General features: G+C 44.3%; 1 protein-coding gene across 3 annotated transcripts in view; it reads right to left on the bottom strand.

Annotated features, from left to right (window-relative positions):
- Positions 1-24386, bottom strand: part of CRYL1 (crystallin lambda 1) — a 92677-nt gene that overhangs the window by 30401 nt on the left and 37890 nt on the right. The gene's annotated exons all lie outside the window — the stretch shown is intronic.

Genomic DNA, 24386 nt, shown 5'->3' with positions numbered 1-24386 from the left:
CTAATTACAGCGCCTTTAAGACAGAAATCACAAACAAAAAATTACCCAACAGACTTGGAAAATTGAAAATTAACTTCCAGATAGTTCATGGGTCAAAATGAAATCCTAATGGAAATTAAAATATACTTAGCATTGGAGCAGCAATAAAATGCTGCACATCAAAGTGTGTGAGTTCAACTAAAACAGCTCTGAGAAATGAGTCAAATATCCAGTTTAGGAAATCAGAAATAGAACAGAATAAATCTAAAGAAAATAGGAAGACTATAATAAAGATTAGAACAGAATAAATCTAAAGAAAATAGAAAGACTATAATAAAGATTAGAACAGAATAAATCTAAAGAAAATAGAAAGACTATAATAAAGATTAGAACAGAATAAATCTAAAGAAAATAGAAAGACTATAATAAAGATAAGAACAGAAATCAATACCCAAATTAGTCCCATAAAGACTGGTAACATGGCAAACCTCTGGAGAAGCATCTCTGCCCAGTCACTGGGAACCAGGTCTCCTCCATGCTCAGCCCCAGGCCTCCACGCACCTAGGAAACCTTAAGCAGGCCCACAGCTTCAATCACCCATCTATAAAGCCGACTCACATTTATTTCTCCTTCTCAGACCATCTTCACATGGATGTTTCACAGGCACTTCAAATCCATCTAATCTGGTCCCCTTTTCTAGTGCCAGCTGATATATTAACTTGCCAGTATAGAAAGAAGAACCTTAAAAATCTATTAATCTAATGATCTACAGAAAAGCAACATCATAATTCCAGTCCCCTGCCTACAAAATCACTAGGTTTACCCTAGTAAGCCTCATTATTTTGTAAAGTGTTTCTAAAACATCAGATTTATGTGATAAAAAATATTTATAATCAGCAATGTAGTCTAACACTAAGCAACAAATTTTTACTAAATACCTGCTATATACTTAAAGATGTCATAAAGCCATTTCCTCCAGTAACCATCTGACCACATCTGGGTGTACTGGGGTACAAATAAACATGGTGCAAACTCCAAGACTGGCTAGGAGAAGTTTTATATTCCTACGTTCAGAAAAGCTGCCTCACGTGTAGGAGAAAATAAAAATATTAGGAGAACACTGCCCATCTTTTGAACTGTCACTTTAAAAATGGTTATATTTTTTAAAACATCAGTACTGGAAAATAGGATTCAAAGATGAAAGCTCCATGAGAGCAGGAATTTTTATTTTTTGTTTATTGCTATATCCCCAGCTCCAACAGCAGTATCTGACACAAAGAAGGCAGTCGGTAAACGTCTGTTGAATCAATTAATGGAGTAATGAATGACAAGTTCTGTAATGTGGTAATCAATTTAATACAGCCTCAGTGGATGCGTGTTTACTGCCCTCTAGCCGCACATTACTTTAGAGGAAATGTCTAAAGTGGGCTGAAGAGCAAACACAGGACATTTCCTGCCTTCACGCAGCCCATGGGGCAGAACTAGCTGTTCCTGGAGCTGTGTGTTCAAAACAGACCCCCACCTTCCACGGACTAAAAGTCTATTCTCTTACTAAGCATCTTCCTGACCTAAATTGGTGCTCTGCTAAAGTCCAGGCATTTGTCTGCGGTACCCTGAGGCTTGAGGGTGGCCTGACCTCTGCTTTTGGGACACATGCAGTGGATGGGCCCCATAAGCACGACCCCTACTACCTGCTGACGTTCCCCCCATTTATTCAGCTACTGGCCACGCTGCTAATCCCACAGATAGCGCTCCATTGTAAGCATGACCTCTGGCATTTTTTAATAGAAGAAAACTCTCTCGCCTGCATCTAATGCAATGACTTCCACCTCATGTCCAGTATAAAGCAGGACACTGTGCCACATCCCACCGAAGCCTCTCGTGGTGTATGTGATTGTGTACTGGTCTAGAAATATTTTGGAGTCTTGCAGAAATAGATCCACTGAGGTGACCTTGGAAAGGCGGAAGTCTGAAATTGACTGACAAAGCACGAAACATTAGCTTTAACATGTGAATTCAAACACATCTCTATCGAGGAACTAGTCTATGCAAGGAACTTTGCCAAGAAATAGAACAAGAAGATGCAGTCCTTGCTTTGCAAGAAGCACAAGTGCTGGTGGGGAACATAGATGCATGTAGCCATAAGAGAGCAGGCAATGTGCTGTAACAAAAAAGCAAGCAGAACGACACAAAGGCGCCACACCAGTGGGCCACGCCTGTCCACTTACCTTGAGGACAAACAGACACTCACAGTGCCGTCTGGTTGAAGTCAGAATACTAATGTAGTATCACAAACTGCTCTTAAGTGGCATTACTGGGAGAAAAAACATGCACATAATAACAGAAGGAACATTAAAATGTTCCCATTTGGCCTCCAAAAGGTCTCATTTGCCACCACACCCCAGGGCCAGCACTCTGCACAGCAGGGGATGTACAATGACTGATCTGTGAAGACTGTCCCACTTTGGCCATGGTAGACTGGATTGTTTGGACAAGCCCTCCTGCTGAGAACAACTTTTAAAAAGCTGAAAATGTATTATTTTAAAAATCAGTTTGAAGTTATTGGGAAGCAACCAAAGCAGTGAGGAACTGCAGGGCCAAGATTCAGGTCAAAGGGAAACCAGAGCTACAAGCCTAATATTTGACTCCACCTTTATCCTCGAGGTACCTGCTTTTTGCAGAAGCACAGACAAAATGGATGCAAAGATAAGCAGAGCTTTTTGCAGCTTTTTGCAGCAATGAGGGAAAATCAGCCCTCAAGGCAGTAACTGCCAGGACTTGCAGCTCGGACCCTCAAGGGCTGTACCCTAGGGGTAACAGGGACCAGCCTTCACAAGCCTCAATTCATCACAATCCACGATTAAATTAGGGACACGTGCCCCCAGCCTGGCTTTCTTCCAGGGAAGCTCCTCTGGAGGAAAAGAGCCTCAAGCAGAGCCTTAGCTTTCCATAACAATGTCTCACACACAAACGAAACAAAATAGATAGAGGAGCCTGGGCTAGAAACCAAGAGAGAACACAGACTTTAGAAACAGACCCACAGGACAGCCAGAGAGTCCTGTTATCAGACATGATAATAGCTATAAGTAATGTTCAAGGAACTAAAAGATATTAAATAATTTTACCATATAACTAGAAGCTATAAAAAGAATCAAATGGAAATTCAACTGAAAAATACAATTAAAAACTTTAAAAGACAGATTTAAAAGCAGGTGAGACTTAGCTAAAGAAATAATAACTTGGAAGGTACATCAGGATAAAATATCCAGACTGAAGTAATGAGAGACAAAGGAATGGAAAATACAAAAAGAACACAAGAAAAGCAGGTAGAAATGTTGAAAAGTTCTAACATACAGGTGAGTATAGTCCCAGAAGAAGGGAGGTGGGGGAAAAAGAAATACAGAGACGCAGAGAGGCAGAAGCAATATATAAATAGATAATGAATTTCCAAAATCGATTAAAAAATTATTGTAAAATGATTAAGATAAAAAGGACATCCAAAGAATGAGATACTATAATCATTAAAGCAAGCAAGCCTATTTTTCAGTATTTAATGAAATAGAAAAGTACACCAGACATAATGCTAGGTGAATAAAGAGTATAATATTCTTCCTTATAACTTTATAATAAATATACATAAAATATTGGAAGGAAATACAGAAAACAGTAATAGGGACTCCATCTCTGGGCAATAGGCACACTAATAATTTTCTTTATTCTTTTTCAAGTTTTCTAATTTTCTACAATTACTATGAACTACTTGTATACTCAGAAGAATGTTGATTATTGAAAGCAGGATATGATTTTGTATTATAGTAAGACTAAAATTATGTTGAAATATGTATTTGGAAAGATGTACATAAAATATTATTAAGATTATAATCTTAGAGTGATGGCATTAAAAGTGATTTTTTTCCTCTATTTTTCAAGTTTTTTATATTAGTTTTAAGGCAGGGCAATGTTTAAGGACGGTGTCAGGAAGTATAAAGAGTCTGAGATTTTTGCTCTATTTGCAGGCTAACAAGTTAACCTGCCACAGTTTCACAGATGCTCATAGAAGACACAAGACTCTTGGGTCAGAGACAAAAGACTGTTACTCACAGGATATCCGGCAGCATGAGCTTCATGTTCACATCACCCTCAAGTCCCACAGGGTTAATGCAAAGGGACCCAAGTGGATTCTGGGTTTGTGTCACAGCTTAGGGACATAAATCCTTTACGACTGACTACAAGCAAGTTGACCAACCTATGCCCCAGGGGGAGACGGCCAAGTGGCCCTTTGCTCTAGAGGGAGACACTCTCTCTGTCTTCCAAGGCTGTGAGTTATTCGAGCATCCGTGAAAAGCGAGTCCAGAACGAAAGGGCAGTCAGTGCCTCTGCTCACAGGATGTGCGGAAACACAAGACCCATGTGGAATCATCTCCCAGCAGCCAGGTCCCCATGTAACTGAGAAAAAGTGTTTTCTGGTCTCTTTTCCCATGTGCACTGAAAAGAAAAAAAGGTAACGAGTCTCACAATAAAGAGTGTTGGCTCAAGGATGACTTTAAGAATAAATTAAAATTCTATATCAGTCCTATACCTCTTGTCTAAGAAAGGAAAAGTTCCCTCCCCACTGAAGATCTTAAAGGGTTTCACAAGCACTAACCATCCCCAATGGTTTACTCACCTGGTAAAACAATTGATGAGAACACATACCCCACCAACAGGTATGTGTTTAGTCAGAGCCTCTGGATTAACAAAATTGCAATCCTTCCTGATTTAAAAAACAAAACAAAAACTTCTGAAGCCCTGAGTCACAGCCTTAAATTAAAAGGGGATGAGTTCTATTTTAAGAACCGAGGACTAATTTGCATAAACAAAGGAAGAGCATTACAGAAGAAATGATGGAAGAAATAATGGAAGGTAACATAACACTTTTATTTTTATTATTCTTAATTGAATAATAAGAACATTAATATTGAAGATTAAGAAAATTAATATTAAATTGAATACTGATAATATTAAAAAGAAAAAAAGAACCAAGAACCGAGGAGAAGCTGTCCGCAGCTCTGTGACCCACTGGTCATCAGTTGATTCGCTGGCCTGGCTAGTTTTCCCTTTCTGCTCACTGAGGAGACCACCTCCTCATCAGACAAGACCCCCCTCTTCATGCAGCTGCAAGGATGTGAGGACAGTCAGAGCGCCGAGAGGGAGGCCTTGCCCTCACCTTACTCAGCCACCCGTGCCACACAAACATCTAACCTTGCACATCGTGTGTGGCTTCGGCAGTGTAGCACAGCTTTGTGTGTCTCACCACTACATTAACTTAAGCAATGTCTTGGCTAAAGACCTCTAAAGCCAGCTCAAAGACAGGCTCAGCTGGTCTGCTTAATAATGCCCACACATCTGCCCATTGTTTAATCCAACAACAGTGTCAGGAAAATTCCTTGGTACTCCTGTGATATTAAAATATTAAATATTTTAAAATATTAAAATATTGCTTGCTAAGTACTAAAAAAAAAGTTCTTCTCTTGTGGCAAAACCATTTTATAATTTAGTGTTTAAATTTTTAGCAATCATTTCTTTTAAGTCTATATATATGTCAAAAAGATTAACCTGTGGCTGAATTTTTCTGTTCATGTTACAACAGCTTCTGGTGCTGAGAGCAGATTGACGATATTACTCCCAACGCAGACAGACACCCTGGCAAGGACACAATGAGGCCCACTAATTTTCCAATACTTAGGACCAGTCTCAGACATAAAGGTCTCAAAGGCCAAATGTCAACAAGAAAAATCGAAGGGAATAATCGGGAACAATTGTGGTTCAACATCTGACTCATTCAATATGTGATACAAATACATCTTAATTCACTGAAATGACTGGAGACAAAAGCACAAAAAACCTACCATTACTGTAGGTGGGGGAAGGGAACTGAAATAAAAACCCTTATCCCTGGGGGAAGAAAAGGAATGCATGCTAGGTCCCCCCTTATCTCTCCCCTCCACCCCACCTCCCATCCCCAAGCCCCAGGGACACAGTGCCTGCCTGAGACTAAGGCTTAATCAGAGCCCCAAGGAAAGACCCTTCCCCAGGCTAGCAAGTATTAAGTAACGAGTAACAGAAGAATACTTCTGGGAAGGGACAGGGCTAGAACATGGAAAGAGATCCTCTCTGAGGGCGGTGCAAAGGGAAGACTGAACAATACTGAGGGGAAAAGCCCTCTGGCTGGCCAGTCCTCATCTTAAACACAAGGTATTGCTAAAGGAATTTGAAACCTGTATGCGCCAAGGGTGACTATAGCAAATTACAAACCTTAAAGCTTGCCCAACTCCTAACTAGATTAACTCAAATCCTCACAATAAAAGCCTCACAGGAGGAAAGGCATGCCAAATCCCAGGCATAAATCTGCTGTCCTACTCAGGATGTCTGGCTTTCAAAAACAAAAAATTGTGAGGCAGACAAAAAAGTGCACACCCAGGAGACAAAGTGATCATTAGAACCAGACTCAGATATGATTCAGATGGTGGTATAATCTGACGTTGAATTTTAAATGATTAATACAGTAAAGGCTCTAAATGAAAATTGTGGACAATATCATATGGGTAATTTTAGCAGAGAAATAGAAACTAGAAAAGAATATCAAAGAGAATGCTAAAAATGAAAAACAAAGGAACAAAGATGAAGATTGCCTTTGACTGACTTATCAGTAGACTCAACACAGTTGGGAAAGAATCAGTGAACTTAAAGATCAGTCCAAGGAAATCATCCAAAGTGAAAAACAAAGAGCAAAAAGACAGAGAAGAACATATAAAACATCCAAGACCTGTAGAAAAAACATCAAATGATCTAACATATGTGTAACTGAAATCCCAAAATTTCTACAGACAGGGAATGGGGCAGAACAAAACATTCAAAGAAATAATAAGAACATTCCAGAACTAATGAAAGTCCCAAATCACATAGGCAAGAAGCTCAGAGAACACAATGCTGGATAAATACCCCTCTTTACCCCCAAATCCACACACATCTAGGTATATTATATTCAAATTGCTGAATATGGAAGACAAAGAGAAATACTGAAGGCAGTCAGAGAAAAAGTCACATAATATACACAAAAACAAAATTAAGAGTTGCAAGACTTTTTGTGAGAGATCATAGAAGATGCAAAGTCATGGGGTGACATTTTTAAGTGCTGAAAGAAAAAAACCCGTTAACTCAGAATGCTATAGCCAGTAAAAATATTTCAGAAATATTTTCAGAAATGAAGAAACAAAAACTTTTCTGAGAAGAACAACTTAGGGAATTCATTCCCAGCCAACCTGTGAATCTATGAATAGGAAAAAATTTTAAAGGAAAGTCTGCAGGCAGAAGGAAAAAAGTAACCAGACAGAAAACTGGATTTTTACAAAGAAATGAAGAACACTGGAAATGGATAAACAAAGATAAAATAAACGTTTTGTTTTCAATTGCTCTAAAATATAAGTGAACATCCAAAGCAAAAATAGTAGCAGTGCATTGTAATGGATTACATTAATTTATTTTCAAGTACTGAACCAGCCTTGCATACCTGGGATAAATCCCACTTGGTCGTGATATATAATTCTCTTTGCATTTTTTTAGATTTGATTTGCTAACATTCTGTTAAGGATTTTTTTTTTTTAATTTTTGAATTTTATTTTATTTATTTTTTTATATACAGCAGGTTCTTATTAGTTCTGTTAAGGATTTTTACGTCTACGTTAAGGAGAGATAAGTCTTTCCTAGACCTCCTCCTCCTACCTAAAATGTGTTTTTGTAATAAAGACTGGATATAAAACTCTAACACAGAGACTTCCCTGGCGGTCCAGTGGTTAAGACTCCCCGCTCCCAATGCAGGGGGTCCGGATTCGATCTCTGGTCAGGGAACTAGATCCCACATGCATGCCACAGCTAAGACTCCATATACCGCAACTAAGAATTCCACATGCCATAACTAAGACACGGCACAGCCAAATAAATAAATAAATATTAAAAAAAAAAAAGTCTAACACTCCTTAAGTCACTGTCGAAACAACTGTGTTACATACGTATCCACCAGCCCCAGAGAAACGTCTCTGAAGGAAGTAAAACAAAAGTGGTCAAGAAGAAAATACTCATGAAGGTTCTCCAAGGGAACTGTTAACGTCAATCAGAATTAATATTTAGACCAGATTGTAACCAGAGGTCACACATAATCACAATATGATTAAGAAAATCTGAGCCAAGATTTAAAAATCAGAAATAAAAATTCCAACTTCTCACTTGCTTGGTTAATGTGAAAAATCAGAAGGTCTGGGCCACTCTAGGTGTCCTTCCTGGGGCTGAGTGCCACCTGTTCCTGTTGGAAGGACGTCAGTTCCCCTGCCCACCTAAGCTGGTCTCTCTAACTCTGTGAGGACAGCTGATGTGGAAGCGAGTTCACATGAAATGCGACATGCATCCAATTCTTGGATCATGATGGAAAATACATCACTAGGGCCTGTGGCACTAACTGAGCCAGAGACCTTACATTCGCTTCTAGCTCAGAAATCCAATCTGATACGAGAAGATAAATCGTGACCCAGCGCTCACTACACGTGTAGCCTTGGTCAGTTTGGTTCCCTGGTCTGTAAATGGGGATTCACCCCCCACACACACACAAGGACTGCAGGATGAGCCCTCTTTGCCGGGCTTGCTCTGTGCTGGGCGCTGCTCAGGTGCTGACACAAGAGGCGCTGCTTTAATTCACAGATGCTCACGCAGGTCTCATGACAGCGGAGCAGCTGTATGTAGGTTCCGCCGTCACCTCACTTTGCAGAGGACGAGGCCGAGGCACAGAGAAGCTGGGTAAGGCAATCCCCCTCCGAAGCCAGACTCTTCAACTGCCTGGACACACCGAGTCAACAATTCTAAAGGTCTTTTCAAAAAGTTACAGAATATTTTGATTCATTCATTTGCAAATTAACTAGAGGAAGAAACTCAAAGCACCAAAGAGGTCAAGGGTTAGATAATGCTGTGTCATCTTCTAATTTGCATTTTTTTTCCTTAATGGTTCTCACGTTGGACGATGTCTTACAATCAACAGCATCGTCAACATAGTGTCATACAGCACATTCACAGATAATTCACTCAAATATATTCCCCAAGGTTTGGAAACAAATGTGCCAGCAGAAGCACAGTGCAAGGCAGAGGCTTGGTCAAATGTGCAAAGGTAAGTAAAACAAGTGGTTATTTCCCTTTAAACAGTAACCAAAAGGGCAGGCCCTGCCCAGGGGAACAGCAGGGACCATGACTAACTGATCCAGTTCAGGGCCGGGGAGGCTTATGCTCCAGACCAGCCGCCCAACGGAAAAACAACATGAGTTATGTACGCAATTCTCAGTTTTCTAGTAGCCACATTAAGAAAGCAAAAAGAAACCGGTGAACTTAGTTTTACCAACATATTTTACTTAACTGAATATACCCAAATATTGTCATTTCAACATATAATTGGCACTAAAAATTATTGAGATATTTTACATTCTTTTCTTTTTTCCTTAGTAAGTCTTTGAAATCCAGTGGGAATTTTACACCTGTGTCAGTTTGACGAGCATTGTTTCAAGTGCTCCAGCCACGCGGGGCCTGCAGTGGCCACACGGGCCGGGCGGCTCTGGGCCCAGGGACACCTGCTAACAAAGTAGCGACCAGCATCCATTCTGCCAACAGTTACAACCAAAAATCACAGTGCAAATCTCTCTAAAGCCACCTTAAAAAATGTGTTCAGGGACTTGGTGGCGCAGTGGTTGAGAATCTGTCTGCTAATGCAGGGGACACGGGTTCGAGCCCTGGTCTGGGAAGATCCCACATGCCGCGGAGCAACTAGGCCCGTGAGCCACAACTACTGAGCCTGCGCGTCTGGAGCTTGTGCTCCGCAACAAGAGAGGCTGCGACAGTGAGAGGTCCGCGCACCGTGATGAAGAGTGGCCCCCGCTCGCCGCAACTGGAGAAAGCCCTCGCACAGAAACGAAGACCCAACACAGCCAAAAATAAATAAATAAATAAATTAATTAATTAATTAATTAATTTAAAAAAAAAAGAATCCACCTGCCAATGCAGGGGACACGGGTTCGAACCCTGGTCTGGGAAGATCCCTCATGCCGCAGAGCAACTAAGCCCGTGTGCCACAACTACTGAGCCTGCGCTCTAGAGCCCACAAGCCACAACTACTGAGCCCACATGCCACAACTACTGAAGCCCATGCACCACAACTACTGAAGCCCGCGCACCACAACAAAGAGTAGCCCCCGCTCGCTGCAACTAGAGAAGCCCACGCACAGCAACAAAGACCCAACGTAGCCAAAAATAAATAAATAAATAAAATTTTAAAAAAATAAAATAAAAAATAAAAAGATTTAGAATGTTTATTCCACATTTAATTTGCTCTTAGTTTTAGATAGCTTATGTAGAGGAGCAGACTGATTTATCCAGCAGTCGTTTATGAACATTTTAAGGCGGGACAATATCCACAGCTTAAGGGGTATCAGATTTTTCAATCCCACCTCTTCACTAAACGTATCCAGAAGGGACCTAAAGGCCAGATACGCACAGTTTCACAGCAGGAAATAGTTTGGAACTAAACAAAAAACTAACCTGGGCATCACAGAAACCTGGACCCACTCCATGGACCTGCTGTGTGGTCCTGGGTGGGTCACCTGACCTCCATGGACCTCTGAATGTTGGAGAAGTGAACACAGAGTTATTTAAGCAACAAACCAAAACACAGGGATGTCGAAGCCTTCCCAGGTCTGGACTTAGATTAAAAGCTCCCAGGATGCCCAGGGAGTAACCTGGAGGTTTGGCTTCATTGCTCCCTCGTGAAAAGAAGTCACAAGCCAACAGCTGAAAGCATCACTGCTGGATTTTAGCAAAGACCCCGATTCCTCCCTGGAGCAAGAGGGGGAGAAAACAGAGGCAGTGACCACACTGCGGCTTTGTCATTCCAAGGCTGGGGCCACACTGGTCCCTACTCTGCAGTTTATTTGAAGACCCTCTGCTCAGTGAAGGCCTGGCAGGGATCTGTGGAGCGTCTACGGAACACTGACCACAGGGACGCGGACGTGACTTCCTACAGGCAGCCCTCTAGATGCCCCGACCTGCAAACAGGGGACAAGAATTCTTACACAAGACTTAAAAGGCACAGATATGAAGGATAAGAGACTGGTAAACTTGACTGCATTGACATTTTTTAAAAAGTATGTTCATAAAAAGACAGCATAAACCAAGCAAGAGAGCCTGGAAACTGTGATTAAATATTAAAATAAAGGATTTTGTACCTAAAGTTTTTAAATAATTGCTACAAATCAGTAAAGAAAAGTTAAAGTATTTTGTTTAAATGGGTAAAGAGTACAACAGGTGCTTCACCAGAAAACCGAGGAAGAGGGGAAGGGGAGCAGCTCAAATATCCAACCTCTCAAGTGATCAGGGAAATGGAGCTCAGGACCCTGCACACGTAGAGACTGGCAAGTATTTCTGATGAGAAAATAAGGTGGTGTGCTTAAAAGACCGTGCGTGTGTGTGTGCGTGTGTGTGTGTCTGATGGTACACCTGCCATACAGGACAGAAGGTCAATGCTTAATCGCACACCCTAGCCACTCACATGAATGTAAGAAAAACATGCCTCCTTTACGATCGGGCTGGATGGCTGGGTGGCCCCTGGCGCAGAGGAGGGGCTGACTGTACTGGAACGCTCCCCAGTCCCCAGTGCCCAGGTGCAGGCAGCGTGGGTCTTGGTCGCTGGGAAAGGAGGGTCCAGGAGAGGGGGGTCGGGCAGGGGAGGGGAGGGAGGGGGACGGGCAGGAGCGTCTGGCAGCTGGAACCTGTCTCTGGACTCACTCTGTGCCTCTTCATGCCATCAGGATGGTCAGGATGTCAGGATCTGGGGGTGAGACCTGGGCCTGCAGGGATGGGGGGCAGGAGGGAGCGAACACAGGGGCCCCCCCAGCTCAGACAGGGAGCACGTGAGCTAAGCCATGCGGTGGGAAATCCTTAGTCTCCAATCTAGTTCCTGTTTTCCCGAGACGCGGATATAAGAAATACTTCACTTTCCTCTCCATTCTAAGGAAAACAGTGCAAAACCATGAAATCAGCCCTGGGGCCTAGGATTAAGGAAGCACCGGGGGATCTCCCTGGTGGTCCAGCGGGTGAGACTCCGCACTCCCAGTGCAGGGGGCCCGGGTTTGATCCCTGGCAGGGGAACTAGATCTCACGTGCATGCCGCAACTAAGAGCTCCCATGCCACACTAAAGATCCCATGTGCTGCAACGAAGATCTCGCAAGCCGCGACTAAGACCCGGCGCAGCCAAAATAAAAAAAAAATTTTTTTAATGAAAAGTAAATTTAAAAAAAATTTTTTAAATAAAAAATAAATAAAAAGGAAGCACAGGGTGCAATGGGAACAGTCTCACAGTTGACGGATGATCAGATTCTAAAGAGCCACTAGAAAACTACACTGCACGTGAAAATGTCCTGACTTTTAAACATCAGCGAGCCATTCAAAAAATTTTGTTTTTAAACTGTATGTGGCCAGATTCAGCCGTTGGTACCCGCCCGGGGCCTCTGTGCTGACGGCTCTTGTGACTTCATGGGATGGGGGCCACACGGCCAGGGGACCAAGCCCAATGCCCATCACCCGCACCGCCGACCTGACAGTAACACGGTCTCTATCCCAGAAGCAGGAACGGAATGTAGAACGAGACCCTCGGTTCAGGTGGGGGTGGGGAAACACAATATAAAGTTTCACAAAATTCTGTAAGGGTCAAAAGAAAGTGAAAAACAGAAACAGGTAATTTGTGAGGGTGGCAGGACTCAAGATAACTCATTTTTAAAACAGTGACTCTCACCTATTCTAACATTTCAGGAATAACGTCTCAGGAAAGTACCCAAAACGTATCTGGTTAATTGGACCTAAGTCACAGGGTAATTCAGTTGTACTCTCAACGCTCTTCATAAAAGACATCAGTTTCCATCTCTTAATCTCTGAAGAAGGGGATTCCCTATTTAGAGGCGAGGGAGACAGCAGACAGTTAATGATATCGGGGTACAGGGGCTTCCCTGGTGGAGCAGTGGTTAAGAATCCGCCTGCCACTGCAGGGGACACGGGTTCGAGCCCTGGTCCGGGAATATCCCACATGCCACAGAGCAACTAAGCCCGTGCACCACAGCTACTGAGCCTGAGCTCTAGAGCCCACGAGCCATAACTACTGAGCCCACGTGCTGCAACTACTGAAGCCCGCGTGCCTAGAGCCCATGCTCCGCAACAAGAGAAGCCACTGCAATGAGAAGCCCGTGCACCGCAACGAAGAGTAGCCCCCACTCGCCGCAACTAGAGAAAGCCCACGAGTAGCAACGAAGACCCAATGCAGCCAAAAATAAATACATTAAATAAATAAATTTATTTTAAAAATATATATATATCAGGGTACAAACGGAAAAGCGTGGTGGGTATGTGGCCCTGAATTCTACAAAGAGCAGCCGCTGGACCTCAGCCACAGCTGTTGAGAATCGCTCCATTTAAGGGCAGAAAAGAGTCAGGGTTGTAAGGCAGTGACAATGTGTGTTTCATACTTCCCTGCACTTTTTCCATAACAACTGGCTTTATGCATAATTATTGCATGGAATTCCACCCATATAAATGACTGTCACTAGTAACACTTTCCCACAGCCAAACCGAGTATTCCGAGGGTCAGTTTAGGAAAGAACAAGAGGACAGGACGACTTGGAAAAAACACAGCCTCCAGCCCCTCAGGTGCGGGGGGGCCCCGGCTGCTGAGGCCACCTGTGCCCACAGGGGACACGGGAAACTCCCCCGCCCCCCAACCCCCCCCCAGCCAAAACCCCAGCCCAGAAGGACCTTCTGGAGGAACCCTCTCCTGCCTCTCACCTCACCCCCCAGCCTGCTGCCCAAGCTTCCCCAGCCTCAGGGAGATGGACAGCTCGGCAACGTCTCGCCTTTGGGATTTTCCTGTTCCAACCCCAAAGGCTTGGGAGAGGCCACCAAGGCTCAGGGTCAAGTCGACTCAGAACCCCTGCTCTGCCCCGTCTCCCCAGCTCCTCAGCCACGGGTCCAGCCCCAGAGCCGCACTGGCACATGGGGGCCGCTCAGTGCGGGAGCCTCCCCAGGAGGGGACAAGCCCTCACACCACCAGCAGCTCACGTGATGAGAGGCAGTGGCTCAACTGAAGAAAGCAAGAAAGTGTCGAAGGCCCCGACACTCCCCGTAACACACGGATTAACAGCAGGAAGGGACGCCGTAAAGGGTTCCAAGCGTGAAAGCACCTCCTCCAGGAAGGCCTCCACCTCGGCCTGGCTGAGTCACCGCCCCTCGCAGGCTCCCCACCCGATCGCAACACACACCGTGGGCCAGGGGAAGCTCGGCCAGGACGACAGGAGCTCGGTCCCTCGCACAAATGTGCGGCTAGTGCGTGCTGGTGACCAGGCTTCTGAGTGACAGGCAGGCCGCTCTGCCCTGGGCGGGCGGGTCTGACACAGCACAACCCAGCTCCTAAGAGGTGACCATCACCAACTTGAAAGAAACCTTCTGATTGTTTCCCCAGTTGTTCAAACAGATATGCTGGGCAACAAGCCTTTGAATATTGACTTTCAGATTAAAATAAACACCACGGTGGCTCAGAGTAAGCAGATCCGAGCCCTGGATGCCTGTGGCACCAGCAGCAGGGGCCCGAGAGCTGGGGGGAAAACAAACGCCAGCCCGGGGCCCCCGAGGCTCCCGCAGCGGGATGCTGGGCCCCCGGACTTTCACCAGCACGGAGTTATGCCCCAGGTGTTCCTGGGTGTTTTGTAATATTAAATTCCCAGATTCCCTCATATGCCTTACAATATACCTCTGAGAAAGGCAGGCCCCCATGATGTGCTGTATGGTACCTAAGGTTCTTGGTCAACAATGACCACCCACCACCAATAGCAAAAAGGGAAAACACTTTGGGGAAAATAACTAGAGGCTAATGTTACAATCGCAAAAGTATTTACTATTTCCCAAGCATTAAATATGCATGCCATGGCTACTTTCAAATGGACTTGCCATGTTTTTAACTGAGCAATAAGATTGAAAATTATTTCCTTAGTTGGTATCTATATACTCCACCTAACAGATTTCATAAAATAAAAATGTTTATATTAGACACTTGCTTCTTTTGACTTTGAGTATTAATTCAGCAACCTACAACTTCTAAGGCATAAGGGATAATTAAGTTTCTGTCTATATAAAGAGAGGTTTAGATACATATGGATATGTAGATTTCTATCTAGATTTCTATTATATACAGTCAACGTTATGTCAACTCTCCAGTTTTTGTTATAATGTCGTCACCCCATCTTTCCAAAAGAGTCCTGCAGTGCTCTTTTAAACAGAGACCTGAGCTTCTATTTTTTTAAGTTTAGGGGGAAGTAGGGTCACTCATTTAGTTTCACAGTAATTTTGGAGCCAAATTAAAAATGTCAATGTTGGGACAATGACACATTTGTTGTTACAAATTTGGATAATGAAATGCCTGTTTTCATTAATCAATTTAATAAGCATCTTAAAGATCAATGTACCCAATACTGGTGAGCCTGAAATCCACTGTCTTAATGAGCTGCTCTTATAAGCTGCTCTTAATGGCCGGGAATTCACAAGGCCAGCAACAAGCCACCAAGGGCCAGAAAGGGGCCAACACCTCGTGGTTCCATTTTTTAATGAACCTGCCCTTAGAAATGTAACTCAAAATACAGAAGAATGATACACCGCGATAATCAAGTTTCATTTGTAAAAGCAAAATACTGGAAGCAGCAGTAAGATCGCCGTTTTCTAAATGGCATTTGATTTCGATTGACCGAATCCCACCTACGCAGGGGCCTCGCAGAGAAAGCGCACAAGACGGGCGTGTACAGACGAGCTCACTTCGGGCCATGGCATGGGATGCCCCGATGTCCAGATCCGGCTCTTCTGTTGTGCAACTCTTACAGTGACATCGTCAAGACGGCGGGATAGGAAGCCCCAGAGACAAAATCGTAGCAACAACCTCGGCCCAGAAAGCCTCTGTGAGAACTCCAGAAGCCAGTTAGGAAGTCGCAGGACCAGGCGGGCGCAAAGCCAAGAACAAGTGCGTGGAAGTGGGTGTCATCTACGAGACCCCTCCTCTAAGCCGTCACGCTCAGGACCAGAAGGAAAAGCCCAACCCACAGCTTCTCCTCGGGAGGATGCTGCACACCCACATGCCTGCTTTCGTGGGCTGCGAGGGGCTGGTTTCAGTCTACCTGACTCTCAGCGCTGCCGGGGATGGCACACCTTGGATGCCTGGGGACCACTGAGAACAAAGGGGACCCAGGAACAGCTCGTTGAGGCACCAGAGACCCTGCAGTGCCGCAAATGGACACCAGGGGGAGCAAGAGAGGACGAGGCAAACTGCTAACAGGAGAATTACAGAGAGATACATCCCCAGAAAAGGGCAGAAAGGCCCCCAGAGCCTCTAGCCAGGCTGACTGGTGAAAGTCTTTCCCTATCCGAAGCCAGTCCTCAATATTGGGGAAAGAAAACGTCTCCAACATATTGGAGCAGGGTCAGCAGACTATGACCCAGGCCAACTCAGTCCATGGCCCACAGCCAAGAATGGCTTTTACATTTTTGAAGGACTGTAAAATATGCAAGAGGCTGTACTCAGCCTCAAGGCCTAAAACATTTACTAGCTGGCCTTTTATTTTTAAAAAATTTGCTGACCCGTATATTAAACTTTATTAGCACACAAACTTTCAGGGGCCAACAAAATACTATGTACAGTGCCTTACTTTGTATTCTTAATCTTCAAACTATAAAGATTATTTCAATGCATTAAATTGTTTTATTTCTAAACATTAATGTTCAACTGTGAAAACACGTTATTTAGCTAATAATTGAACAGTGTACAAATGAATGATTTCCTAACCTATAGAAAATACACGACTAGGTAGATCAGTATATAAGGACATAGAAAAAAACAATCATAATGTATTATTAAGTACAAAAATCAAGTCATAAAACATTATATCATAATAGGATTCCTATTATGAAAATGTTAAGTCTGTAATATATGATTACAAGAGTTGTAGAACTCTGGATAAATAAACTCCAAGCTCTTCACAATACTCACCCCCAGGGGTTGGGAGGTGAAGGAAAAAGGGATTTCACTTTCTACTTCATATACATCTTTTTTAAAAATAAATTTATTTATTTATTTTCGTCTGCGTTGTGGTGCACAGGCTTCTCATTGCGGTGGCTTCTCTTATCGCAGAGCACGGGCTCTAGGCGCGCGGGCTTCAGTAGTTGTGGCTCGCGGGCTCTAGAGCGCAGGCTCAGTAGCTGTGGTGCACGGGCTTAGTTGCTCCGCGGCATGTGGGATCTTCCTGGACCAGGGCTCGAACCCGTGTCCCCTGCATTGGCAGGTGGATTCTTAACCACTGCACCACCAGGGAAGTCCCCCTCATATACAACTTTATGCTTCTTTTTTTTTCCCCGACAAGTGTGAACCACCTCTGAAATTTTTAGGACAACAAAAAAATGTTTGAAGAAATGTTATTCCTATTTTAAATACAAACATCATGTTCCAGTTTATAAAAATAAGGATAATAAAGACCCTATGGGGACGTGAAAGCAGTGGAGAACTTCACTCCCACCCTAAAAACAAGGAAAAGCCAGATAAATTACAAAATCATAACTTTTCTTGGACCTAGCTGAGATCACAGAACAACCCAATAGCCTGAAATCCAAGGAAAGACCGGCCTCTCCAAGGAGAGACTGGAGGCTTGGTCCCCTGGGGCAGAGCTCAGAGGAAGACTCTGCAGGCACCACTAGAGCAGGTGAGAAGTCAACCCAAGGCCCAACAAACTGCTGAGTGTGAGCTGGCGGGAGGGCCTAGGCCACCAGGAGGGACAGACAGAGCACAGCTCACACCCACTCCTCTCGCGGGGCAGGCCTGCAGGGGAGGCGGCCACAGCTGCGGGCAGGCACCAAGCCCAGCAGCCCGATTCCCAGACACCAGTCAAGCCACGGTGTGAGGGGGAGCAAACTCTAAAGGCCCCCTGCCATGGGGGGTGGGGGGCGGCAGAAGGAAAACCCTCACCAGGTCACAAAGAATCCCGTGCCATCAGAACAGCGGTCCTCATCCAGGTTATGTGACAACGTCACGAGACACTTCTGGCTGTCAGAACTGCAGGAGGGGACTTCCCTGGCGGTCCAGTGGCTAAGACTCCGCGCTCCCAATGCAGGGAGCCTGGGTTCGATCCCTGGTCAGGGAACTAGATCCCACATGCTGCAACTAAGCACATGTGCTGCAACTAGAGAAGCCTGCGCACTGCGATGAAGACCCAGCACAGCCAAAATAAAAAATAAAAAAAAAAAGGACTGGAGGGGGTGCTTCTGTCACCTGGTGGGCAGAGGTCAGGGACGCTGCTCAACATCCTGCAATGCACAGGGCAGCCCCTACAACAAAGAACAATCCAGCCCAAATGCCAACAGTGCCATGGCCAAGAAACTCTGCTGAGGAAGGGGCAGAAAACTCTCTCTGTGTAAGACTCACCAAAAACACAAGGTAGGATTTGGCTGCCACAGGGAGGAGAGGTGGGACCACTGAGAAAGCTCCACCCACAGTCAAGGTGCACAGAGCTGGCCTAAGACCAAAGCTGACCTAACAAACGACAGCAGTCCACCTCTGGGGGAGGAGCAAGGGCATGAAGAGAGAGAGAGAGACCCCCCCCTCCCCGGGGCTGGGGCAAAAGAAAACTAAAAGCTGAGAGCAGGACAGGAGCACTGAGAAAACCTCTCCAGCTACCCAGCCTCCCCAAACACACGAGACAATGCTCGAGGAGTGTGAAGCGGGTGATGCACTGAAGGTGACCACGAACAGTACAACTGCAGCTGAGTCCTGACCAGGTGGACTCAATCCCCACACCCACAGTTTAGCAGGAAAAGGCATGCCCATGTGCAGGCATAAACACTGCTTAGCCCAGGCTCTGCTACTCTATACACTGAATGTCAGCATTCAGTGAAAACTTACGAGGGACACAAAAAAGCAAGGGAAACCACCTCTTGTCAAGAGACAAAGCAGTCAACAGAATTAGACTCAGAGATAATCCACATGTTAGAACTATCAGAGAACTGAAAATAACTATGACTCAACATGTTAAATACTCTAGTGGCAAAGTGAACAGATAGGCAGTTTCAGCAGAGAGATGGAAACTATTATGAGCCCCTGCCTCCTGGTGTGCGTACCCTTGTGTGGGTCCCACCCACACTGCATAGGTTGACCTGTGTAAAATGGCAGCATGTGACTCTGGAAGCCAGCTTTCAGCATGTGCTCTCTGACATCACTCGTCTGGGGGAAGCCAACTACCATGTCACGAGGACATTCAGGTAGACCCACGGAGAGGTCTACATGGGGAGGAACCACAGCTTCCTATCAATCAATTTGGCAGCCATGTCAATGATCCATCTTGAAAATGAACCCCCCAGTCACACCAGGTCTCAGACAATAGCCAATATCTACCCTGGCCAATACCTTAACTGAAACATCAAGAGACCCAAAGCCAGAACCACTCAGCCAAGGCACTCCCAAGATTATATATGTTTATTGTTGTTTTAAATTACTCTGTTTGGGGTAATCTGTTATACAGCAATAGGTAATTAATACAGTCTCATTAGTAGACTCTACAGAGATGAAGAAATACTCAATGAAATGAAAGATAGGTCAGTAGAAATTACCCAAACAAAAACACAAAGAGAAAAAAAGCTGGGAGAAAAAAAAACCAAAACAAAACAGAACAGAGAATCCAAAAGCTCTGGAACATCATGAAATACTCTAATATACATGTAATTGAAATTGCAGAAGAAGAGAGAATGGGTACCAATAAAAAACCTGAAGAGATACTAGCCAAGGTATTTCCAAAATGAACATAAAACCACAGATCCAGGAGAAACTGGGGCTTACACAAAAAAAATGAAGAGTGCTGGAACAGTGAAAATGCAGGTAAATATAAAATTTAATTTTAATTGCTCTAAATGTTAGTTGACTGTATGAAGAAAAAGCAGCAGCTGTATTCGCTGCTACAGGATGTGTAAAAGGAAAATCTATGACAACAACACAAAAGAGGGAGGAGCTGGGAGTGTGCTGTAAGGTTCTTACACGACACATGAAGGTAGACCATGACTAGTTAAAAAGGAATTTCATAAATCCTATGGTAATCACCAAAAAAATATTTTAAGAGGTATAAATAATGAACAATCATGGAAATAAAATGAAATGATAAAAAATATTCAATCTAAAAGCCAGCCAAAAATAAGGGTGAGAAGAAGAACAAAAAACAAATGGAACAAATGGAAAACAACAAGCAACACAGTAGATTTTAATCCACCATATCAATAATTACATTAAATTTAATGGACCAAAACATGCTAATTAAAAGATTCTTGGGACTTCCCTGGCAGTCCAGTGGTTAAGACTCTGCACTCCCACTATAAGCGGCACAGATTCAATCCCTGGCCAGGGAACTAAGATCCCACATGCTGTGCAGCCAAAAAATTTTTTAAAATAACATAAAAAATAAATAAATAAATAAAAGACAGAGTCTGTAGGATAAAAGCTCAAGACCCAACTCTATGCCTAGTTTGAACTAATTGAGAAATGAATCCATAATTACAGACGTCAACACTTTTCTCTCAATGTTGGATAGAATAAGTAGACAGAAAATCCGTTAGGATAGAAAAGACCCTGGACTTCCCTGGTGGTGCAGTGCTTAAGAATCCGCCTGTCTATGCAGGGGACACGGGTTCGAGACCTGGTCCAGGAAGATCCCACATGCCGCGGAGCAACTAAGCCCGTGCGCCACAACTACTGAGCCTGTGCTCTAGAGCCCGCGAGCCACAACTACTGAGCCCACGTGCCACAACTACTGAGCCCACGTGCCACAACTACTGAAGCCCGCACACCTACAGCCCGTGCTCCACAACAAGAGAAGTCACCGCAATGAGAAGCCCGCGCACCGCAATGAAGAGTAGCCCCCGCTCGCCCCAACTAGAGAAAGCCCGCTCGCAGCAACAAAGACCCAACCCAGCCAAAAAAAAAAAAAAAAACAAAGACCCGAATAACACTAACAAGCAACACGACCTAGTTGATATCTACAGTTCACTCCTCTCAACAACAGCAGAATACACATTTTTCTCAACTGCACATGGAATATTCACCAAAATAGACTATATCCTGGGTTATAAAATACGTCTCAATAAATTAAAAGAATTGAAATCACATAAAGTATGTTTTGGGACTATAATGGACTTAAAGTAGAAATCAATAACAAAGATATATGGAAAATCCTCCCAAATTTAAATAAATTAAACAACACACTTTTTATAACTATATTACTATGTGCTAGCAGCGAGCAATTAGAAGTTGAAAATTTTTGAAGGTACCTTTTACAATAGCACCTAATTCATGACCTATTTATGTATGAATCTAACAAAGCACGGGCAAGCTCTGGTGATTCCACCTTATACCACATTATGGAATAGGCAAAACTCTAGGGACAGAACCAGACCAGTGGCTGCGGGCCTGGGGATGGGGAAGGGAGGTTGATGGCAAATGGGAAGGAGGGGACTTTGTGGGGTGACGGGCATGCTCTAAAGCTGGGGGGGGGGTGACCTGACTTCACGCATTTCTCAGAACACACAGGACTGGACACTAAAACTGCCAGAGTTTACTGTATGTAAACTATAGCTTGATTTTACAAATTAAAACACACACACACACACGAACAGGAAAAATGAAATTCAAGTTTCAATGTGCATACACTCCTGTGCACTCTCAGTGCTGGTCGCCCCATGTGTTCCCGCCGTACTTGAACACAACCCTCCCACTCCGCCCACCCCAACCCACCAAAAGAAGGATCGTCCTGAGCCTCAGTGGACCAAGACCAAAAGTCCAACAAGCTTGCATTCTTTAAGAAAATGTACAAATTTAAACTGTCGTATTTATCGTGAACACTGCTTCCTGTAATTACTGACAGTCTCCAAGTCCTTACCAAAATGACTAGCATGGACTTCCCTGGTGGCACAGTGGTCAAGAATCTGCCTGCCAATGCAGGGGACACGCACGCAGCAACGAAGACCAAACACAGCCAAAAAAAAAAAAAAAAAAGACTCGCATTTTCTAAATTTTACAGGTAAGGTTCAGATGCAAATTCTCACATCTACATGGATAAATATCATTTTTACTTCTAGATCTCAGCTGCTGTCCTGCTTGTGTAAGGTAAGTCCACTTAAAGCTCATACATAATTCCATGACCATTCCCAGGGCTCCTACCAGATACCTTGATCTCAGGTCTGAAATTCCAGAGGTGAGATGAAGCCTCTGTACCGCGGCTAAGGAGCCTTAATGCTCTGTAACAGTCAATGCATTAGACGGGCTTTTCAGAATAAACTTATTTTTCCAGCACGGTAGATTCTCTTGCCAGGCAAGATTTGATTTCAAAATTGCACTAAGTTCTAGAAATGCAGGTTCCATTCTTGCACGCTCCCACATTTCAGCAGAGTGTTAGGAAAGAAACCTTCTGACCCAGGCTCCCGCCCGCTGGGGTTTGGGTAGAAGACAAACTGACCACAAAGAACTACACTCACATTTCTGGGGCTGTGACCCTCGGGACTCAGTAAATCCCACAACTGGATGGTTTGTGGTGGAAGCATTGTTTGTATTAATTCACATGCTCTGCCTCCTGACTTTGGACAATTTACTAAAGTAATGATCATTTTCTTTTTATTAAAAAAAAGTCTCCAAGTAGCCTGGATTAATTTCTCTACAATGAGAATTTTTCCTTTTATACTTGGGAAAAAGGGAGCCATAAAGAATTGCTAAGAAGGGGTGGCTAGCAGGAAGTCTCCGGGCACTAAGATGGGGAGGTGCCATGAGGCTGGCAGGGAGCAGATGCAGCCGTGGCCGTGGCCTTGTCCCTTCAGCTTCAAGGTCTTTTTTAGGTGGAAGTTTCTCTCAGGTTAGTTACCACATGATAAACATAACAGTTTTTTTTTAAAGTCCAAAAATTATACTTCTATCTGATAGAGACAGGAAGGCAAGAAAGGTTGTAAAGTCCTAACTAAAAACCGTGATGCAAAATTCTATTTACAGTATAATGTCAAGTATGTTAGAGAAAGAGAGAAAATAAACAGAAGAAACGGAAAGAAATACAAATACAAGAAAGTACTAAAACATTTTTGGAATAATGGACCCGAGTAGGATTTTCCCAAACTTTCTTTATTCTTTAAAATAAATTTTTAACATCCCCAGATTGTTAGAAACCTAATATAATTTAACAAACACACGGTATCACATCAGGCAGGTTTTCATTGGGGGGATTTATTTTCTCATTTGTTGGGAAAACATAAGGTGAAATTAAGATGCATTAGTTGCAGGTTTCCCTGCTGGCGCAGTGGTTAAGAATCCGCCTGCCAATGCAGGGGACACGGGTTCGATCCCTGGTCCGGGAAGATCCCACATGCCGCGGAGCAACTAAGCCCGTGTGCCACAACTACTGAGCCTGCGCTCTGGAGCCCACGAGCCACAACGACTGAGCCCACAAGCCACAATTACGGAAGCCCGCGACCTAGAGCCCGTGCTCCACAATAAGAGAAGCCACCACAATGAGAAGCCAGTGCACCACAACGAAGAGTAGCCCCCTCTCACCGCAAGTAGAGAAAAGCCCGCGAGCAGCAACCAAGACCCCAGGCAGCCAAAAATAAAATTAATTAATTAAAAAAAAAAAAAAAGAAAAGAGGCTCAAGTCACTTAGTGAAGACAGATGCCAAGTCAGGCACCGTTAAAAGTCTGAATGAGTGTTCTGTGAAACGTGTGGTCACATGTTCACATGTCAGGTCACGTCATACGTGTCATTATAAACTTTCATTTCCATCGTGTAAATATTATATATCAAATTGACCTCAAAAAGGAATTTATTAATGTTCTCATTGGAGGCAACGGAGCTTGGCCTTGCATTAGGGTCACCTGATGTGACCACAACGACCCAGGCACGGGTGTCCCACCCTCGCCGGACCAGGACGAGGGGTCGGGTCAGGAAGCCGGAGAAAGGCCCTCAGCTGCTCAGTGCAGGGTGGGCGGCTCGAGGTCTGTTCTGGACCCCTCGGTCCCCTGTCCCCTCGCCCCAGCAGGGGGTCCCTGCTGGCGCCACAAGCAACACAACCTACCTCCCCCTCCTCCGGCAGGGTCGCAGAAGAGAAGACACTGCCCTTAAAAACAGGCTAACCACGTGAAGACTCTCCTCTGTGGGGACCGTGCTGGACCCCTGGGCGCTCAGGGCCACGTCAGGAAGGCTAAGCAGTAACGCCGGGGCCCCTCAGAGCCCTCGGTGTCACGAGATCCGGG

This window comes from Eubalaena glacialis, chromosome 16, assembly GCF_028564815.1.
Source record: "Eubalaena glacialis isolate mEubGla1 chromosome 16, mEubGla1.1.hap2.+ XY, whole genome shotgun sequence".
NCBI lineage: Eukaryota > Metazoa > Chordata > Mammalia > Artiodactyla > Balaenidae > Eubalaena > Eubalaena glacialis.
This window is presented reverse-complemented; position numbering and strand designations above follow the sequence as displayed.